This window comes from Rhagoletis pomonella, unplaced genomic scaffold, assembly GCF_013731165.1.
Source record: "Rhagoletis pomonella isolate Grant_MI unplaced genomic scaffold, Rhpom_1.0 Rhpom_scaffold_00013, whole genome shotgun sequence".
Taxonomy (NCBI): domain Eukaryota; kingdom Metazoa; phylum Arthropoda; class Insecta; order Diptera; family Tephritidae; genus Rhagoletis; species Rhagoletis pomonella.
This window is the reverse complement of record NW_023458567.1, coordinates 15,393,427-15,410,605: the sequence shown is the minus strand read 5'-3', so window position 1 is coordinate 15,410,605 and position 17,179 is coordinate 15,393,427. Positions and strand designations below refer to the sequence as shown.

The following is a 17,179-nucleotide window of genomic DNA, read 5'->3' as shown; positions in this document are numbered from 1 at the left end:
TTAAGAGTTTGCTTTGTTGTTGTTATTATTGTTATTGGGAAATTTGCCGGAAAACTTCCCAACATTCTGTCGCACTGGAAATTGCGTAATTTTTCGCTAATCTTCCAATCGTGGCGGTGTCGGCCGCTGCTATGCATGCGCCACTGTCGTCGGTCGAAATACAGCTGTAGGTGCCGAATCGAAGCGGATACCAACACAAGTTAGAGGCACACATACGCTCTCATCTGCATGCAGTTCCAGTGGGCGGCACGGTTTTGAGCCGAGCCGGGTGAGAATCGACGACAAGGGGGGACGTTCGGGTTGTGTAAGTAGTGCGAGCAACCGACTCACGGCTGTAGTCCTTTCGTGCGCCACCAAAGTCAGTCAGTCGTTGTGCAGTACTCGTGTGGTAAACGCGAAAAAAATCTCAGCTCTCAGCTCTGATTGTAAAATCAAGTGGTTCGTGTATTAAACAGTATGTACTATTGAGCTATTGAACTTTGTTAGTTGCTGCATGCTTTAAGGCGTTAAGCCATCTGAAATAAGGGTTTTAAAGGCAACGCGCTGAAAGTCGGATTAAGGCGTGGACGGCGTGATTTTGAGGTGCGCTAGCAGCCTATAACATCACTACATAAATATGCAGTTGAATATATATATATATATATATATATGCGTGTGTGTGTGTTGCTGTGGCATGTTCGTGTGAAAGTACGCTTGTGCTCGATTTCTGATATTTCTGCAGTGTTTTCATTCATATTCGATTCTCAAGTGTGTGCTCAAGTGGGGAAGTTGAAGCGATTTGTACTCGTACTTTGCACAATATTTAGTTGTTTAGTTTGTAATCTGCAACTTTTCGGCACATACTCAGCATCTCTTAAGGGGTTCGAAAAAATCGTGGCGATTGCACTTGATGGTAAAAATGTTCTCGAAAATGCAGTGAGCTAGTGTTTGGAGTGCGGAATATCTAAAGTGTGTGTGAATCGGTATGGAAGCGAGGATATTTGGAGCGCAGTTATTTTGGGATATAAGTTTGAAAGTGAAAAAAATAATAAAAAATTAAAATTAAATTTAAATCTTACCTTATTGAAAATTTTCGAATATATCGTTGTGTTTTACTCGTATGTACATTAGGGTGGTAAAAAAAAAAGTTAAGCCGGAATTTTAATGCGCTCACCCTCTAGGATTATTCTAAACCGAAAAAATGTACTCCTGTTTTTTTATTTTGAAATTAAAATATATTTAGAGGTCGCTGAAAGCGCTTAAAGTGGTATGGATTTATTGAACATCAATATTTTTCTATCGTTTCTCTTCAGGAGACTTCCAATAACAATACACTATGGTATATTTAACCATTTTCTATTATTCACTTTTTGATAGGACCCCTTAAAACCTCGAATGAGTTCCTTCATTGCCCACCTAGGGGGTGAGAGCATTAAAATTTCGACTTAACTTTTTTACATGCATTTTGGACTCCCCAATGTACATATATTGAAAATAGCGTAAACTTTTTTGTAAAATTCAAATGACAGTACATACATGTATGTACATTAGGATGTTTCAAAAAAAGTTCAAATTTATCTAAATCGAAAAAACGCTTATTTTTTGTAAAAAAAGAGAGATTTAGAGGGGCCTCAGCCCAAGAAGTTTTCCATGTATTTAACACGGGAAATACACTTTTTCATAGAAATTATATAGAATCCTTGAAAATCAATATATTTCAATCGGCAAACTCTGTTTCGACTCAGCAGGCTTCAAAGACTAGTTCCCAGTTGTTTATTTAACCATTTTTCAGTAATTTTTTTTTCATTGGCCAGCCAAAAACCCCAAAAAATACCATAGGGGACCCATAAAAAAAAAATTAATACTATAAAATACAATTGGATTTTGTTTTTTTAAGTCTCCTGAAAATAAAATATATTGGTTTTCAAGGATTCTATACCATTTGCACGAAAAAGTGTTTTATTCACAACTAAAATACATAGAAAACTTCACGGGCTTTGAGGAACCTCTAAATAAAATTAAAAAAACGGTATGATTTTGGCATTTAGAAAAATCCTATGGGATGAAATTTTAAACTATTAATGAAAGTAATGCTGCCATAAAATATTTTGATTGGAAATTTTAAAATAGCGTAAATTTTTTGTCGCTTCAATGTCCGATGAAAACTCGGCTTTAGGAAGAAAAGCAATTGTCTTTTCGATCTACATACATACATACGTGAAACTAAATTTTTGAATTCAGCAGTAGTTTCCATTTTGACTGTAGACCTATTTGCCTTCGTGAAATAAAGAAAATTCCGGCAGAGTTTGCCGGTTTGTTTGTCATTTGCCATCTGTGATGTATCCTATTTTTTGCTATTTGTACTAATGCAGCTCTCTGGCTGAGAAGCTCAGAAAATTGAAATAAGAAAAAATATGTTAGGGCAGAAATAAAAATATAAGTATATTTAAAACTTTTTAAAAATTTCATTGCATAGTGTTTTCAGGGGGAAAAAAGATACAAATTTAAATACCTTTATTTTTAAAGACCTTTTTAACAGTCAAGCTAAAGCAAGAGTTCTTCATCTCAAAAAGTCAAACTTATTTGCTTATCCAATGCAACTATTTGTTCTGAATTCATCTGTTTCCTTCTGAAGATCCTAAATTTTGCCACAAAAAAGTTCCTTTTCCACACTATGCGGCATATCAGTCTCTACTAGCTCAGAGCTTATATTCAAATCAAATAAAATTGAATCGTAAAAACAAATTTTTATGCCATATAAAGGTTCTCCAATAGCTATAAACCATCTAAAACAATAATTGAGGAATGTTCTATTAGGATTCCAATAAACTCACTGCCCCACTAAACCACGAATCATTTAATGCTCTAAGTAAAAGCGTCGGATTTTTAGCTTTGCCTGGTCATTCGCCTCATAGCTTTCAAAAGAGCTCATTTAAAAATAAAGCGCCGAAAGGTGAATAGCAAGCAGAAGAAGCCTACAAATTTTTGGTATGAGAAGCTCAAAAACGACAGCACTGCTTCTGTGACTTTTTTTATTTTCAAATGAAATTCGGCAACGTCTAAAAAATTGTGGTCTAGCGCGTTCCAGTTCCCGTTATTGTTGCCTAAAAAAAGGTCAAACTGAGATTTTATGTCATAGGTACTTAAAAAATTTGAAAAAAAAGGTTAAGAAAAAGTTCTTCTCAAGAAAAACACGACTTTTCTGCACTTTTTAAAAGAAACATGCAGGATTTTATCTTTCTAAGCTATGTAATACAGCATTCAACCGGATCTTAAAAGCCGGTAAGGGAAAAGTTGGAAAAGAAAGTACGTTGTGAAAAGCTTGCTGAAGTTTTCCGAGGCAGATTCTGCTTAATACTTCTCGATATTTTTTAAGCTAGCCAATAGAATGTCTGTTAAATACTTTAAAAAGCATCCTCTTATCTTGTATTCAGTGAGTGTTTAAATAACACTTTCAAGGTAGAAGAAATTTGGCAACAGCGCAGATTTTTGAAAGAGCACTTTTAATCTTTAACTCAGTTTCCCATTAACTTATTTTGTGTTTAAGAAGTACAACCGATTAAGGAAAAGCCTGGAATCCTTCCAAGTAAGTACAACTCAGAAGAAATGATTCACGAATAAGTTCTAAAACTCGCTTTTCCAGAAAAAAAAAACTATCAGAGTATTAATCAAACGTGAGATGACGTGAGATAATGAGTTGCAGTTGTATTTTAGAATTTAAATTAGAAACCAATCGTTGAAATTGAGCTATAGTAAGGCAATGAAACCGTACTTTCAGATTTACATACATATATATGATATTCAAAGTTGCGGTGAAAATTGGCAACAGAGCAAATGTAGATTACATATTTTTGTTGTATTTTAAATCAAACATTTTAAAGTGTGAAATTTACGAATGTGTGTTACGCATTGGTAGGTTATTTAAGCTATCTAAATGGTCCGTGGAAATTGGCAACAATGCATGTTAATTTTCAAAAAAATTTACATTAAAAAATTCTAAAAAAATGTATATTTTTGTTTATTACCATATACCATTATCATTTACTCATTTTTCTTACAATTACAATACTGGTTCCGTACGTCATGCGGACTGCGCCCCTCGTGTGGATGGGCGGGAATGGAGGGTAAAAACCGTTGGGATTATTATTATTAAAATTTGAAGAAAGTATGTAAAATGGCATATAGAAATTTGGCAACGGTGCTTTATTAAGCTTATTGCTTAATTTTTTAAACATCCCCCCAAATTTATAGTTTAAGTAGATGTTTTTTTTAATTCTTTTTTTTTGTTGAAATATGCTCGAAATATTTTTTACCGTCGCTAAATTCAACTCGGCCACCAACCCCGATTTCAAAAAAGGATACCACACTCGTAAAACATCGCCGCATAACCGCCGATTATCGAACGTTGCGACGATGTGACATGTAACGGGCATGTTGTTGTTGGTTGTTGTTTTGCTTGCGATTCCATGCGGTTAGTTGTTGTAATACACGAAATATTATAGCTGCTATACATACATACATACATACTCACATACCTAGTAGTTGTTTTTTACTTGCTTTACCATCCATGCGACGATTCGTTGCCAAAGCAGCTGTTTTCCATGTTAGTTTTGCGGCTAAATGCGTTGTTGTTGTACCAGCAAATTACACGCATACATACATACATATGTATGTTTGCTATTTGGCGCTTGGCCAACAAATACTTAAGTACAACAACAGTAAAATGTTCGCTTACAACAAGGCAAACATATAAAATAAAAACCAAGAAGTTGGCTAGCTGACTTGGCTAGCTGCTGGAAACAAGCTTTGGAAAGTTTCCAACTAAAATTTAAAAGCAAACGAAAGATAAAACAACAATGCACGGATGGCACTCATTTGCCGACGACAACGACGATGCAGACGACGGCGGTGGTACGATTATTCCAATGCACAAGGATACTTTTGTATCCTGTCGTATGTGCGGCTTCGCTATGTAGTTGTTGGTGCAGCAACCATCGACCGTTCGAACGAAAAGCCTACCAACCAAGCAAGCAGCTAAGCAACCAACCAACGAGCCTTCGAGTCACTCAAGTTGGATTTAGTCTTTGTCGAGCTTTCCAAACGGTTGCAACACCAAAAAAGGATTATTTAATAGCAAATGCGCTAATGCTAAGCGATTCCTCTGAAATGTGTTGAGAAATTTTGTGAAAAATCCCAGCAAATGGCAAATGCAATGAAATAGTAAAAAAAAAACGAATACAATTTTAAAGTGAAACGGATTTCGCCGGTTAAAGAACTTTTGATTGTATGTGTCTCTGGACAACTTAGCCCGGAAGTGCAGCAAAGCTAAGAAAGCGGAAAGGGAAAATCAAAACTTTTGTGAAGAAAAGTATAAAATGTTAATCCATAGAAAATTTATATGAAGTGAAGTTTTTATGTGGGTTCTACATTTTTTTAAGCAAATAAACCTTTTTGCTTCAAAATATTCCGGCAAATTGAAACGAAAATACATTAAATGAAACAAACCTATTTTTTTAATAAAGATTTTGGGTTCTTATTAAAAATATTTAAAATAATGGTGAACAACAGCATCCCCATTAATTTAAAAAGGGTTCAGACTTCCTTTATACAGTTAGGAACAAACTTAACTTCTTTTATTTAGGATTTTTTTTTGTACTTAAAGTATTTGTGTGTGTATACATATGTATGTGTTTTGATCGATGTGAATAAAATACACTGGAAAAACTTAAATTTAAAAAAATTGTGTACTTCGAAAAAACCGAACCACTGGAAAGCACTTCATTCTTAAAAAGTTTATGAAAAGTAACTAAAAACATTTTTTTTTATTAATTTTATAATTTTTTTTCCTTGTTCTTAAAAATATTTTTTCTTAAGAATTTGATTTTCTTAAAAATTACTTTTTCTAAAAATTTGTTTTTTTTAAAATATTATATTTTTAAAGTTTTTTACTTAACTTTTGCTTTAATTTAATTGCCCTTCGCGCTTAAATAGATATCGATTATCTTGAGACTTTTACCAATAAATTTTGTATGAAACATAAAAAGAGTTTCAACCTTTTCAGGCATCTCACTGCAATATTTTTGACAAGAAACAAAATTTTTCGAGTTTACACAGCAACCGATTAAAACATTTTGCGATTGACGAACTTAGGAGCACGAAAAATTTTAGATTGGAAAATTTTTTACAATTTTGAAAATGGGAGTCCACTGGTGTTATTAGATTTCACATCGTTTTCTTAAATTCCATGTCAGGAAATTTCTCATTTTTCATCGAATAAAAATATTGGCGTCTAAATTTTGATTTTATACATACATATGTGCTTAAAAATCAGATTATAGATTTTTACATAAAATTAAAAAAAATTGTTAAAATTATACATATGTATATATATTAAGTCGCGAAAAGAGTATAAAGAGGGTGAAAAATTTTTTAAAAAGTTTTTGTTTAAAGTGAAAAGAAAACGAAAACTTTTTTGAAAATCTAATAGATTAATTGCCGGTTTAACCAACAATTTTAAAATGTATCGGACTGTTACATAAAATTTAAAATAGCAAAATTTCCTAACGAAACTAACATTAAAAATTTTTAAAAGTAGAAAAAAGGCCAACTAATTGAATCATTATTTATTATTTACAGTTTTATTTTCTGGAAATTTCGAAGTAAAATGTTAATTGAAGGAAAGAAATATTGCGATCATAAAATATTTACTTTTGATTTTTAAACTTTTACGGCAGTGCTAGGCAAGCAAAAATTAACTTCGAACCTCAACTAAGGAAGTTTTAGGAAATATAAAATTTTTCTTCCCACTATTTCCTACAAGTTTTGCACCAAATTAACCGAGATATTAAAGAATATATAAACACAAAATAAAAAAATTGAATGAATATTTAAACAGAAGATTCAAAAATTTATTTGAGAAATCTAACTTTTCGGAGAATGGCTTTTGATTTCTAATATGACAATGTTTGTAAAAATTTTATAAAAAAAAAATATTAGATATCTACTAAAAATTTTGAAGTTATTTTTTTGCGCTATCAAATCTTTGAAATATGGTATTTGTCCAACATGAATGATTTAAAAAGGTAATATAAAACATTTTTTAATACGTTAATATAAAAATAAAAAAAATGTAAAATCTTCGAATGAATATGTATGCAGTATATGCTTTGGGTTATGTCTTAAAGAACGTACGGTAGGCAAATTTTTTTAAGAAAGAAGATTAAAATAATTTTGAAATTATTCTTTAAATTTATTTAAATTTTTTCTTTTACTTTATTTTTAATTTATTTTAATTTAATTTAATTTAATTTAATTTTATTTTTTACTTTAATTTAATTTAATTTTATTTTATTTTTTCAGTTAATTTTTTCTATTATTTCAAGTTTTTTGTTTTTTCAGACCAATCACCAATCGATCAATTTTTCATTGCAGTCCTGCAAAAACTGCAATAACGGTGTTAACAAGCAGCAACTCCCTTTTAGCACAACGTCACTTCCACTTGAATGCATGCGCCACTACGACTTGCATTCTCCACCTTAACCCGCACGCTCTTTTCTCTCTCCATCACCCGACCTTCCCCATTGCATCGTCAAGTCCTTTTACCTACTTCAGCTACTTGCAAAAACATTGGGGTTACCTTGCGGTTGCCACGTGCCCTTGCGCCGGAAGTGAAGTGCTTCTGTTACACTAAAACAAATGCAGTTCCATTGTTGTGGTTGTAATTGAAGTTTTTGTGCGCTTGCGATAGCAGTACATTTTGTTGCTGGAAGTAGATGTGTACTTGGTTTACATTTAGCACACAACTTCATTTACACTTTGCCTGCTTCGCTTCTTTTTGTTGCCTACATTTTGGCCGACAACCAGCCGGTGAGCCGGTTAGTGAGTCAGCAGGGGCAATTGGTGTAAAAGAAAAGTGTTGAAACATATGTCGAAATGGTAAAGAGAGTGAGAGCACAGAAGAGCGTAGCCGCATTGGTAAAAGTTAGGGTGCGGGCCAATACGTGGAAGGGGGGGACGGGCGGCGGCCTAGGAATTGTAGCAAAAACTTTTATTTAACACGCCTCCTTTTCGACACTCTATGCGCTATTGAAGTTTTACTACTTCTCCTGTTTGCCCATCTTTGTTGCTTGCTCTTCTATTTGGCATGACGTAGTTTCCGTCGGTGTTTGGCTCCTTCCCCACGCTTACGCTTTGTCTAGCTTTCGGTTTGGTTTATTGATTCCGGTCGCATTTCTCATCACTTCATTTACACTTTTTTCCATTTCTCATTTCTCACTTCTTTCTTGTTTTACGTTTTTGTTTTAGCTCATTTATCCTTTAACATCTTTATATTCAATGCAAATGTGTGCTCGTGTGTAAATGAATGTAGTTTTTGTGTGTCAGTTTCGAGTCAGAGTTCATTGCTGGGCAACACATACAAGCGGCTTTAGTCATTCAACTCTGTGTCGCCATAGCTCCATAGTTGCGTTTTTCCACTCAACGGGTGCGGTCCTCATCGAAAGTGGCACATATTTGTAACAGCTCTGTGAATATTCAATATTGGTTTACTAAATTTTCAATGAATGTTACATAAAGTGACGAGCTGGAGATTTAATAAAAAATTTCAACGGTTTTAGATTTATGGAAAAGTATTCAACTAAGTTTATGTAGAAAGTGCTGCCAAGATCCACAAACACTACATGTGCTTCACAAGTTCTATAAAAAAAAGGTGGTTATGAATGTGCCTCTAATTTTGAAATAATTTTGCCTTACTTTTCTTAAAATGTGTACCTACAATAATACAAATTTTTTACATACAGTAGTTTAGTTTTTAAAATTTATGCTATTACGACTTGAAATAGGCTTTGTGCAATAAGTACATAAGTGGGCTACTGTTATCTAATTCTTTTTTTAGTTCAAGTACTCATAAATTGTTTAATTATTTCATTGCTGGCAGATAGTTACTTAAACTTTAAAACTATTTGGAAGTCACGTTTCGCCTCTTTGTAGAAGATATCATACTATTTGAATTGTAAAGGTAGTTATAAACCAATTATCCATTACATATCATCAAAATATTGCTAATCTTTAAAATTCAGGTGATTTTAACCTTAAGCTGACTCGCAAGCTTACAGGAAGTTACATGCAACTTAAAATTCTCACACTTTTTAGCGACCGTCCTTCTAATAAATATACATACATTAACCTCAACTAACGACGATATTATATTGATTTTAGGATCACTTTGTTCCTTATAGTATGCACTATAAAAAATATATACAACTTTTAAGATTCACGTCAAAAATTTGTCTTTTTAAGTGTATTGTAGGCCATATATGATCCGTTTATTTTGAAAGTGGCATAAATCACTTCATACCACTTTCCAAAAACTTCATAAGTCACACTATTGGAATTGTGCAGGATTCAATAAAAACTGTTTAGTTCACAATTAAAGGCGTTTTAAAGGTTTTTTTTTGAGCTGAATATAGTACTTGAGTTGCAAGTGATTAAAATGGCGAATAATCTTTATATTTTATTAATATTCACAAAAAAAAAAAACACGTAAAAACTGTCCTTGACTTAGGTTGTTTTTTTTAGCAAGAAACAGGGTTAGTGGCGAATAAATTTAGACAAAACAATCATACTAGTCGTTATTTTATTGATATTACTATTAAGCTTTACTTATTAACATTGTATGTATATGTTTACATTTTCCATGTGTTAATATTTTCAAAGTACGATCATATTAGCCATCATTCTCATCGATATTATCTTCAACATTTGCGGTTGGCCAGCTAAATATATTCTGATAAAGTGGCTATGCTCTCCGAAAATGCTATCTTAAACTTGTTTTAAATCATTTAATTTTTTACTATTAATTGGCGCTATTAAATCGTAAGCTTTAGCTGATGGAAGTGACATAGAAGTTGTGATTCCTCGGCTATAATAGTACTTTCTTATCTGAACAGTGCACGGACTTTACCAGTTTATTGGTAGATCTACCAACTTTTTAGCTGTATTTTATTTGCTACCATTTTTACCGACAAAGTCACAAAACTATCTAATATTCTTTATTTTAAAAAAAATCTACAACTTTTACCATTTTTTTTTTAGTTTAAAATCTACCACTTTTAATTTTTCCACAGTCCGTGCACTGTATATGAATCATAATGAAAACTCATATATAGACTGCAGAAGTTCATGCAGAAAATGAAGCCTAAAAATATGTACCACTTAACTATAAGCAAAATAAATAAATTCGTATATATTTTATTTATAGTAATGTGGTACATGGTTTTAGTTTGATACCCACATTGATGTCATATTTCATTATAGTTTAATCGATTTTGAAATTTTAACAATTTGCAACCCCCTTAAAAGTATTTTTGAAGTACATAATTGTTTTGGAAACCCCTCTCGTTTGACACCCACACTTTTCAACTTTTCAACTTTTGAAAAAATGTTAACCCGCGTCATAGCCTATACCAGCGGTGGGCAAGGCCGAGGCCGAAAAGAGCCACAGGTAAATTCTCAAATGCTACAAAGAGTTAAAAAAAGAAACCGACAAAAACAAGAGTTTTATTTTGAAATAAAATTATTATTGGAAATGAAAAACATTTACTTTATTAATATTATTTATAGATATTAAAGAAAATTTAAAAGGTCCCTTTGGCCAAATTTTCAAAATCTGGTTTTATGTCAGTTAAAACCGTTCCTAACAGTCCTGTTAAATGTTGGTTGGTCAACAGGCACGTTCGTATAAATCTCCAGTAAAAAATGTCCAACAACAAAATTTCGGCGAAATGTCATCTGTTCTCTCACAAGAGAAAAATTTCCAAAATAGTAGGCGAACAGAAAATTTGCAGAAACTTGCAAGTTAGACGAACCGCTGATACAAATTTTGTTTACTTTCAAAAGTATAAAATTGAAGACGTAAGAAAGCTAATCCCGAAGTTTTATCCTGACACAGTTTACTGACTAAACGAATAATTACTTACTTCCTACAAGTTTATTTACTCGAATTTTACTATTTTAACTTCCAAACCATCAATTTACATTTAAATAATTTCAAATCAGAAAATCTTTTTTGTTTGATTAAAATTAGTTTTCAAATGGATGAAAAACGTATTAAGAACGAAAAATATTCGATTTTATTTTTAAATTGGTTATGGTCAGAGTTAATTTTTCATTTTTAGCTCTGATCCAGTACTCCATGAACGTACCGGTCTTTACACGAACTTGCAGTAAGTTACAGGAAAAATGTTCCGGTACTCCAAAATTTTGTAAATGAGAGCGATTTTTTTAGAGTTGTGTAGAGAATGAAGTTGCAAGATTTTACCTGAACTTTTTCTTCTGGTAAAATCATGCAAAGAGGCAAGCGATAAGCTGTTTGACGTTTTTACAGGAAAAATGCTTTTTTGTTCCCGTACTTTTTGGTTGTTACTCACTTTTTACTCTCACTTCAAAGAGAGTAACTTTGTTGGTAGAAAATATAATACAGCTTAAAAGTTGGTAGATCTACCAATAAAGTGATAAAGTCCGTGCACTGAATCGGACTGTAAATACGGTTTTGAAGATATCTCAACTCCCTAGTAAGTGGTACATACCATCACTCATAAACTCATAAAAGTTCGCCGTACACCCCCAAATCAAATGTATTTCTAGAAGGAAATTTGGATTTGTTTTCGTTTTTTCTGAACGTTGGAGTCGTCTTTTTAAATTTTTTCGTTATATCTTCGGTATTTATAGTCGTATCTTAGTATGATACATATATCGATGTTCTTTTTTATTTCAAAGTTCATTGACCAAAAGTTTCCCGTTATAATACTTACCCACGAGATCTCAATTCTTATCGCCCTAACGTACCACCCTAAAGTCAATAATATAAAGTACACAAAAATCATTAAACTTTTGCTAAGGAAACCAAAAAATTTAAAAAGGGGACCCCTGAGTCTCCCATATAAAAGTGCGGTCTAATGTGCATATTTAAGAGTTTTTTTTTACTAATGGAAATGAAATTTATTTCGCTTAAAATTTCTTACTTTTTCCTTCATGCGCCACTCTTTAAATTCGAATCCCAGCACATAAGCGACAGTGACATAAACGTAAAAGACAGAATGTCTGCAAGACGAAAGGACACTTTTATGCACTTAGTAAGAAGACATGTTGAAAGGGAAGAAGCATATTGATATGAGTATTTTTAAGTGCATATACTGGTATGTATATACATATATATGTGCATGGATTCACGTACTTATGTAGGTGTGCACGGGGTGGTGCCATTTGAAATTCCCAAATGGCTGTGTGCGTGAAGTGCTGCAATAGCTGGCATGAAAGCCACCAACACGAAAATAAAACAACAATAATAAAAACACATTGATGACACCAGTGACAAAATAAGCAGCAACTATAACGAAAACAACAACCAAATTCAGAGCAAACATAACAAAGCGTAACTAAAGAGTAAAAGTAACAAAACGGCAAGGAATCAATGTACATATGTATGTATGTGTGTGTAATGCCTGTAATGCTTGTAATGTAACGCATTGCATGTCAACGTTTGCCAATAAAAAGTTTTTTATAGCATTTCCTGTCACTGTCGCATTGGTAATCGCAGCAAGTGACCGGCTACCGGTGGAGGAGGAGGCGGCGGCGGCGGAGAAGAGCGTGCCCTGGCTGGCGTTTAGCCAAAGTGAAATTTGCGCCCCTAAATGGCAATGCGTGCGTATGTATGTATGTACATACATCCCGCTGACGAGCTCCATTTCCAAGTGGGGGGCAGGGGAAAGTTGTGTGGCGCAAGCGAGTAGGTTACAATTGGTGGGAGGCGAGTGAGGGCAGGGGCAAGTAGTATTCGAAAGCCAATAAGTAACTAAAATTGCAACGTTGAAATGAATATTTCGATTTTTCTTTGTTGCTGTCGCATTTCCCTTCTATATTTGTTTGCGGGACAGGCAGTGCGTCGGATTATGTGTGTAATGAATCGCTTGCCTTTAGTTACTTAGTGCATGGCTTTCTGCCTCATTAAATTTTTCGTCTGTATGGCTACAAAAACAAAAAAAAACAGAGAAATTGTGCAAAAATTGCGAAAAGCAAAAACCGAGTGTGATGAGTCATGCCGCGGCGTACATATACAGACAAAGATATAAATAAAAACAACTAAATAAAAGGTTGAAAAAAAATATTTTGTGAGCTGGCGCGCCATGGAGCGCCGGGCGTGCTGGAGTTGCACGGCAGTGAAAAAACTATAAAAGTAGCGGCAACAAAAAAGTGGCAACAAAAAAACTGGCAGACATGGAGTTCGTAATGTGAAGGAGGCCGACCAAGCAGCGGATGGGTTGCAATTACGCGCCGCAGCAGAGCATAATGCAGTGTTTGTTCGCTGCTTATTTTTTCCGTTTCAATGAAAAAGTTTTACGACTACTTTTCGTGACTTGAACTATTTACAGACGTTTTTTATTGCCGCTTTTTCGGCAGGTCTTCTCTGCTTACACTGGGCAATAGAGCTTTAATTGGAGAAGTTAGGACGGCACTTGAAAATAAATCCAAAGGATTTCGCCTTAAAGTAGAATATTAAAATTGTTTTTATTTCATTTTATTAGCTCTTGCCTACACTATCAATGCTCAAAGAATAGTTTGTTTTTGTGAAAACAATTTTGTGGCATTTAGCGAGCTCTTTTTCCTAAGACACTTTAACCCCGTAAGTATTGCCTTTGTTCTTTATCTGGTATCTTTTTCACTTTTTGAAAGTAGTTTCTAATAAAGATATTAAAGGTGGCAGTTATATGGTTAAAATAACTTGGGAAAATATCAGATGTTTTACGTAACTCTTATTTAAAAAATTTATTTGACCTTTTTTATAATTTTTTGAAATTTTGGTAAAAATCACAGCAACTCATAGTAAAAACTAACGATTTTTTTGTAAAAAACTTCAATCACTTAATTTTTAACTGGTCGTATATTTTTGACGCTGTTTTAAGGGAAATTGCATTGACACTGACGATTAGGTTTCGTTAATAATACCTTAATCCTAGGTATCTAAAAAATGCATTTCGAGCTTTTTTGGAAGAAAGTTCTTTTACGTTTACAAAAGTGGAATTTAAAGGGTTAAAGTTAGCATGTTGTAACTCTTCCACCCTTGACTGCAATTATAATTTGGACTACGTTTTTTAGTAAATTTGTTTGGATAATTATTATGAATGCAGTTGGAGGGTTACCGAATTTCAAAAAATTCTCAAGCTAGGCTATTTGAATTTCTAATCTGAGATCTCCCCAGAAAGTTTGAAGCGCATACTATTTTGATCCTTTGATTATTATTTTTTGAACACAATTTCTAAAAGGTTTATCAGAAATGGTAGTTATAGGGTTAAGAATACATACGTTTAACTTGTTAACTCTGCCCCTAGCTTTGAAAATTTTAATTCAAAATTTTAATAAAAGTGGCGAATCTTTTTTTAAAAGAATTTTTCAAATAATATCAGTGAAAAAGGGCATTTTGAGGTTTAAAGTATTTTTAAAAATTTTAGAGATTTTTCCGCAAAACAATGCAGCTCTTTATTCCTTTTTTAATTGATCTGTTAAGGCCTTCTTAGAAGAATTGTTCACTAACTTTTAATAAAAATGGCGATAGAGGGTTAAAATATTCTACCAAAATTTTACAGTATCTTTTGTAATATCTTAAAAAAGTACATATTTTGGAAGTAATTTCTTAAAAGTTTATTGAAAATGGCAGTTAGAGGGTTAACAACTAACACACCTTTTCTTTCCTCTCTATTCTTTTATAAAGCGGTCACCTTTCAGAAAATGTTGGCGAGATTAAATAAAAATGAAATGGAAAATGATAGTTTAATTATGCTAAAAAGATTGTATGCAAAAAGATTAGTATTAAAAATTAGATTGAAATTAATTTCATATTGCGTATTTTCCAAAATTTTGGATGGTTTCTTTACGAATTTCTAATAAAGCAAAAAAAAAGCTGAAAATATAGAAAAATAACAGTTTGTTTATAAAAACTAGGTGGAAAAATCTAAACAAAATTAGTTTTTCCCTCTGTCAATAAAAACAAAATTTAAAAAGGTCTTGCTAGATGAAATTTTAATAACTAAATTTAGTGGCATTAAAAAAAGGTAATAATAAAAAATGAAATGAATATTGAAAAAAATAAAAAATAAATTTGTATCAAAAAAACAAGATTGCTCCATGACCTAGCGAAAAAGATTAAAAATTGTATGAAATTTAATTTATTCACTTAAAAAAACATAAATAAATGAATCCCAAAACTAAAAGAATTAAAAATTTGTTATCAACAAGTAAGAAAGTCTAAGTTCGGGCGGAGCCGAACATTAAATACCCGGCGCAGGTACCGCTACATGGTAAGCCGGGGTGTATAAATTTTAAGTAAATTAGCGTCCTTAAATTTCGAAATATTGCAGTTTCAAGCATTTCTGAAATATACCGTTATATGAGAAGCGGTCGTAATTTTAGTCCGATTTCAATAATTTTCAACGCTTTGCTTTTATGTGGCAAGCATAATAACCATACCGAGTTTGGTTCAAATTGCTAGAACGGTTAGCGAGATACATATATGTGATCATAAGTGGGCGGTGCCACGCCCATTTTCCAAAATTGTATCATAAGCGTATTTCTTGGTAAAAAATTGTTGCAACCATCAATTTTGAATAAATTAGCTTTAATATTTACAGATTTATCGAGGATTTCGTATTTTTCTAAATTACCGTTATATGGGATGTGGGCGTGGTTATTGTCCGATTTTAAAAATTTTCGGCCGTTTGGTATGTTATAGCAGGACCAACAACTGTGCCAAGTTTGGAAGAAATTGGTGCAGCGGTTACCAAGATATACACATGTAACCATAAGTAGGCGTGGCTACGCCCATTTGCCAAAATTATTTAATATTCTTTTTTTTCGTCTAAAACTCATTGTAAATATGAATTTTGAGTGAATTATCTTCAGTAGTTACTAAAATATCGCACTTTTCGTATTTCTGAAAATTACCGTTATATGGGAGGTAGGCGTGGTTATTGTCCGATTTCGCCCATTTTCAATACCATCCGTCCTATGCCCAAAAGAAGTCCACGTACCAAGTTTCGTTAAGATATCTAAATTTTTACTCGAGTTATCGTGTGCACAGACGGACGGACGGACGGACGGACGGACGGACGGACGGACAGACAGTCACCGCTTAATCGATTTCTCTTTTCATTCTGATCATTTATGTATACATTTGTCTATATCTATCTCGATTCGTTTTGCCTGTTACAAACAACCGTTATGTGAACAAAGTTATAATACCCTTGTGCACAAGTGCGCTCGGGTATAAAAAACAAGGTGGTTAAACTAAAAAAAAATAAATAAATGAGAAAAACTGTGTTAAAAACTAGGTGTCAACTTCAATTGAAAATAATTATTTTATTACTATTAATTTTCTCTTAGAAATACAACATATATATAAATTAGTCTAGCAAAATGAAATTTTAGAAATTCAAATTAACAGCATCTTTAAGCGAAAAAAGTAAAATTTTGTTTTTGTAACATACGATAATTTTGCGCAAAGGGGTCGTTATGTATTTACTATTTTAATTTCATTTCATTTTATTTGATTTTCATTAATTCCATTTGCTTGTTTTTCTTTTCATTTCATTCCATTTAATTCAATTCAATTCAATTGAATTTATTTATTTTTTTTTCGTTTAATTTTCTTTTCTTCCATTTTCTTTAGTTTCATCCCATTTCATTTTGTTTCATTCTACTGCTTTTAATTTCATCTCATTTATGTTCATTTTATTTTACTTCATTTCATTTCCCTTCATTTCGTATGATTAAATTTAGTTTCGTTTAATATAAATTCAGTTAATTTTACTTCATTTCGTTTGAAGTAATTTCATTTACTTTAATTTTAATTTTCCGTTTCATTATATTTTATTTTATTTTATTTCAATTTATTTAACTTAATTAAATTGAATTAAATATTTTTTTTATTTCACTTCATTTCATTTAGTTTTATTTTATTTCATTTTCCTTCATTTCACCCTATATAATTAAGGCGGATTCACCGTTCGTGTTCGGACACTTGTTGTAAGTAATTTTACGCGTACCTTTCTCACTTTGCCTCACTGAGAGAGATAAAATTTTGTTTTATTTTATTTCGTTTCATGTTATTTTATTTTATTTTATTTTATTTTATTTTATTTTATTTTATTTT

The 17,179-nt window shown here is 32.4% G+C and overlaps 1 long non-coding RNA gene across 1 annotated transcript in view; it reads left to right on the top strand.

Moving 5' to 3' along the window:
* Nucleotides 1-380: 380 nt before the first annotated feature.
* LOC118748874 overlaps nt 381-17,179 on the top strand; it is a 28,686-nt gene continuing 11,887 nt past the window's right edge. Inside the window, exon 1 of the long non-coding RNA XR_004994106.1 lies at nt 381-454. This is a non-coding gene — a long non-coding RNA (uncharacterized LOC118748874). The remainder of the gene's footprint in view (nt 455-17,179) is intronic.